The following is a 6,018-nucleotide window of genomic DNA, read 5'->3' as shown; positions in this document are numbered from 1 at the left end:
ATACTTTTAAAATTGGTATATACTGCTTTCTCCGCTTAGAATTCAGCATGTGAGAAAGAATATGTATTTTAATGCAGACCGCTACTGTAGTGATTGCACAAGGTTGCAATTGCGTGGCCCAGGGCTACAGAAACGGAGAAGGCTGTCACAACTAGCTCCAAAATTCTCCAGAGCATGGTTGAGTATCAGTCGTGAGCAAACTTAAAGTAGTCCTATTGCCTTTATGAGCCCGTATGTGCAGTTGGTTGTCATCCACAGCTGTGTCTAGGGCACGATGTAGAAAGGCAGAGCCAAACCCTCTCGTCCACCGCCCTTTACATTACCAACCAAAGTTTCTTTTACACCTGGGTATAGTGAGGGAAAGTCATGTTGTCCCTTTCCTGTGGACACAACATCAATGGCCGAACTCAGGACCTCTGGGTTCTAGACCAACACACTAACTGTTAGGCCAACACGAAGCCTCGGAGCTACGTGTAACAGTAGGGTTCAAGAACCACCAAATCGACATCCCACACGGTCCGGGCCTTTTGGCGTAGTGGTTTGCGTTGCCAGGTTTGTGGTCTGGCAGCCCGGTTTCGGCGCGGGTTCGACTCCCGTGAGCCAGGGTATTGTTTCTGTCTGCTTTTACTCGGTTCTTACATACTTACAGATATAGAAACTCAGGTTAGCGACAGAGGCATAATATAGACGTTAACACGTCCTGACACATGGTTTGATCACCTCGCGTGAGACTCCGTCACCGTGAATAATCCGCGAGATGAATAGTCTGCTGACACGTCCATCCCTTCATACCGTAAAACCCGAGTCATCACACCAATTGCTCACTTCAACAATAGCCCGCTGATGGCCACCTAATTACCCCAGGACGGTAAGTGCCGTCATGACGTCACACTGCAGGAAGCTAATTAGCGAGAGAACCTATTAGGACATGTCTGTATTCCGAGGGCTCTAACTACTACATAGTTATGGCTAAAATACACACTGGGAACAATATTCCTGTAGATTTTCTGGGGATAAAGAGTAAAGAAATTGCTTTTTCAAGCATTGAAACCACTACCCTTCAAATAATTTTCATGTCCCTGTTAGGACGTGTCTGTGACGAGGACTCTAAGCTCTGTATGTTTGGACAGTGGGAAAACTACTCGTGTGGATTTTATTGGGATAAAGAGCAACAAAATTGCTCGAAAAGCAATACCCTTTGTGCTGAAACCTTCCAATTAGCAATTTTCATTCACTATTATTAAGACATGTCTGTGTCGAGGACTCTAACTACTACATAGTTCCGGGTCATATACACATTGAGAACAATATTCCTGTAGATATTTTTACGACAAAGAGTATGCTTGAGAATGCAATGTCTATTGTATTAAGACAACTGACCTTGCAATTAGCGATTTTCATTCTCTATCATTAGGACATGTCTGTATTCCGAGGACGCTAATTAATCCATCGTTCTGTGTGTTGTGCACACTTGAGATAATATTCCTGTAGATTTTCTTGGGATAAAGAGTAACAAAATTCCATTCTATTGAAACCGCCCGCGGGTGCCTTTGCAATTAGCGATTTTCATTCCCTATCATGACGTGTCCGTATCCCGAGGAATCTAACTACTACATAGTTCTGTGTGCTTGACACTATGAACAATATTCCTGTAGATTTTCCAGGGATAAAGAGTAAATAAATTGTTTGAAAAAGCAACTCCCCTTCAGCCTTCTGTTGTAGCCCTTGAAATTAGCAATTTTCATTCCCTATTAGAACGTGTCTGTATCCCAAGCAATCTAACTACTACATAGTTCTGTGTGTTTAACACCAAGAACAATATTCCTGTAGGTTTTCTAGGGATAAAGAATAAATGAATTGTTTGAAAAAGCAGCTCCCCTTCAGCGTTCTATTGAAACCCTTGAAATTAGCGATTTTCATTCCCTATTAGAACGTGTCTGTATCACAAGGAATCTGACTACTACATAGTAGTTACTTCATATTGTCTTGCTTCAAATGGATAAAGACAATGCCTCATGATAACACGCATGGCCAGGGTTTCTTTCTCTTTTAGGAGTTGGGCTGTTTCTATTAAGATTATTGTACTTTTATGGATTTCCTGTGTACTGAAACCGCTGCCTTTGAAATTAGCCATTATAATTCCATATCGAATACCAGAAACCAAATTGTCGTCAACCTGGGAAATTACATTATGAGCTATAGGGTAGTCCCCCTAATTATTGTAATTGATGAAATGTCGTGCCTGGCTTTCATCACACATTAAGTCTTTTCACAGACGTCGAAGTACGCGTACAATAGCCACACGATTGGATATTTCTGAACTAAACAAGGGATTACATTCGTCATTTCAAGCAATCACGTACGCTGTACAGTCCAGCGCCTCTGACCAAGAAATAGTTTTAGCCCGACTTTGTCGCTCACCCCACATGCACGCTACCGGAAAGGGTTGCAGTCAAGCTGTGGTCCACTGTTCATTGAGCTAGGGGAATATCCCCAGTACGTGCATTATGAACCTGTAGCCTGATGTAAAAATCTCGCTTATAGCGGCCCACCCAACATCAGAGTTTGTGTTACACAGACTAACGGACTTGTAAATAGTAGATGTATTTACGTTCGTGGGGATTTAATTTCGCGGTAGCGTGAAAAAGAACTTTTCGCGGTGGTTTTAAGTTCGTGGTAGCAATATGCACTGTATTCTCTTACTGCCATTAAAAAATGTTCTCGGTGGTTTTCAGTTCGCGGTGAAGCGGCCATCGAGAAAACCGCGAACATTAAACCACCGCGAAAGTTTCTGCATTTACAGAACTGTGCATAGAGCTTGTCTTCTTTGTCCCGACGAGTGGAAGAATAGCTCTTCAGTGAGATAAACTTGATCGAGATCACTTTCATTTCAGATGGTGACGTAAGTCCGGCGGTCCCGCGCAGGAGGGAGCATCATGCGTCAAACCTCTGCATGTAAAGAACCCAGCACACTTTTAGAGAAGAGAAGGGATGACCCGAAGTAGGGATGACCCGGTGTGCTTCTTTAGAAACGTGATATACATAGGTTGTATAATTGGATGGATTTATGGCATAAGAGTTTCTGTTGTTATATAGACTTCTGCCGTCCAAGCAGGTTAAGGCTTAGGTCACATTTCCAAACCGGAGCCCGGCCGGGATGTTTAAAGGAACGAAACTTTAAAAGGTATACCTAGAAACACAAATTATGCCAATGAATCTTATATTAACTTTTTTTGTATTTTGATGACTTTTATATCATTCTATTCCCTCTTGAAAGTTGCCCGGCCGGGCCCCGGTTTGGAAATGCGACTTAAGCCTTAACAGGTGTGTGTTACATCTCCAGGGAGGAGTATAATTTCTCAAAGTCCGTCACTGGAGAAAAAAGAGTGTCTGTTTCCAGTCCCCGGGGAGTGGTTTTAACGTTTATAAAGGCAGAAGGACAAGATTGCGTTCGTGGTAATGACGGGCTAATGCTTATTGCATGCTTACATTATTAAACAGGTTTCAAGCTGGCTGCTTAACAAAGTGTGCAATCTACTTGAGTACAAAAGCACAACGGGATGCTTTGTAGATGCTTCTGGAAAAAAAGACCCCTGTCCTAGGTTTATATAATACATGCCTCATTTTTCAGACAATCTGTTTTCAAACAGGACTTCTTGATTCTTCTTCAATTTTCCTTTTCTAAGATCTACCCGATAAGTTGCATTTCAATCCACCCATGCGTGCATTCACTAAAGAGCTAAACAGTTCTCAATTAATTAATTGCATCAAGAGGCAATAGACTGTAAACGTATACTAATGTTTCTAAGACAATGAATATGATACACAAGAAATGTGCTTAAATTAATGTATGGAACAAAAAAGCAAAGGGCATTAGGGTACAAGGATAGTAGAGTACCTACTCCTACAGTGATGAACAACGATACTTAAGCGGGAAGTGGTTGATTATATATGAGTGCAAGGACCCGTCAAGGGAGGAAGAAAGTTGGGAAAGTAAACGGAAACGACGGGGAAATAATATGAGAAAATTTATAGGAATGGTACTGAGGGAAACACTGCAAAAAAAGTCGAAAATGGTGGAGAAAACTGGTTACCGTATCTTTTATGGTGCCCCCAAAGTCAAATAGGTAATAGAGAATAGAAGAATTGAGAGACAACAATTAGTATTTTCGACTCACAATTAGTATTTTCGATGAAAATGGTAAGAAAAACAACAGTTTGATTTCAATCCTAAAACTTAGTGCACGGATTCATTGTCAATGGTACGATGTACAGTTGGTAAGATGTAACAGCCCTGACGTCAAATAGTTAGGCTTAGGGATGAGCTGAGAGAAAATATTTTCGACGAAAATGTAAAAAAAAAAAAAAACCTTTGAATTTAATTCTAAAAACTTAGTGTACGGATTCATTGTCAGGGGCACGATGTTAGTAAGATGTAAGAGCCCTAACAGTCAAATAGTTAGGCTTAGGGATAGAAACGCTTATACACGAACTTTATTGTACGACATTTGTACATGGTACAATGTATGGCAACGACTATTACACAAAGTAAAAATAGGTTTATAGAATAAGACTTAATATCCTAATTAACATAACAAGAAGGGCTAACACAAGTCTTTGATATAGTGTTACAATCGAGTCGGGCTAGATGAGTTGGGAAACAAAGTGTACGGCCCACGATTAGTATTTTCGACGAAAATGTAAAAAAAAATCAATCCTAAAACTTAGTGTACGGATTCATTGTCAGGGGCACGATGTACAGTTGGTAAGGTGTAACAGATGGTTTAACCACCCATAATAACTACAACAGATAAACAGGCACGTGTGTTAAACCGCGCTATTGTTTGAAACTCAACAACGATGTCCCCAGTGGCACGTCATTATGACACTGATGTTAGCAATATGTCTAGCCTGAAGTTTCCATCTCGTGCAAAACGTGGTGTCTCACTGAACTTGAGGCACCGGTGCGGCACTGCGGGGGTCGCGAAAGACTTCTCAGCGAATTTCAGAGATAACAAATTTTCTTACGTTTGTGTATTTTGTTGTCTTCTAAGTCATACTTTTATGTATTACGCAATATCTGAATTATGAAAAATCGGCGTAAATAACAGTTTATTTATCAGGTTGGAAATAGGTTTCCGAACATTCTTTTATATCATTTGCGAAGGTATCACCTGTTCAGTGAGTCATAGCTTTGGCCTCTCGCCTGAAGGCCGGTAATTAAACTCTAGTAAATCAACACCTGTCGGTCAAAGGCCATGATGACACCGGGGTTCTTCCTGACAATGTTCTGACATTTTGCTTAAGGCTTTGTTTGGTTTGATCTTCTCTTAAATTCTCGTAGATTCTTCCATTTGAAGTGGCATCGCAGCCTTCTGTAATATCATTATGCGCACTATGTAATATTCCGAATATTGTAATTTACAAAATGATAAAAAGCACAGTACAATATTGATAAAAATAAGATATCGTATTATTGCATAGGATAAATTTCTTTTTTGTTGACATGGGTGGGTCGTAAAATTAAAATTCAGACCATTAACCCCAAACAAAAAAAATGACCGGGCCGATATGAGTACATTTTCAGGTACGTATTGTTCTACATGTATATTGTATTGTATATGTCATGTATTGTTGTTTTCCTGTATAAAAAGGCAGCTGCTGTAGGTGCTAACCATCATTTGTCCTCCCTTTCACCCTGTTGTAAATTTTAACAAAAACAAACAAATATGGCGGTCTATCTGGCGACCACAATGTGAACATGTGGCGATAATTATAGGGTCGTAGACAAGGCCAGCTTTTCTCTAACGATAGTTGTTAAACAGTCCTGTCGCCTCAGGCCATAACTATATAGTACTATTCCTTTTTTTGTGACAACGACAAGAAGTGGCATTGATGATGTTTTTTGTTCAGGAACAGAATGTGGTCATCTGCAAGTCTGAATTGAGAAAAGGTTTGAAATCATCGATGAAGGTTAGACATCCAGGTAATAAGATACGCCAAAGAGAGCAACTGGAT

This window comes from Branchiostoma floridae, chromosome 8, assembly GCF_000003815.2.
Source record: "Branchiostoma floridae strain S238N-H82 chromosome 8, Bfl_VNyyK, whole genome shotgun sequence".
Taxonomy (NCBI): Eukaryota; Metazoa; Chordata; class Leptocardii; order Amphioxiformes; family Branchiostomatidae; genus Branchiostoma; species Branchiostoma floridae.
Note: the sequence above shows the minus strand (reverse complement) of the source record.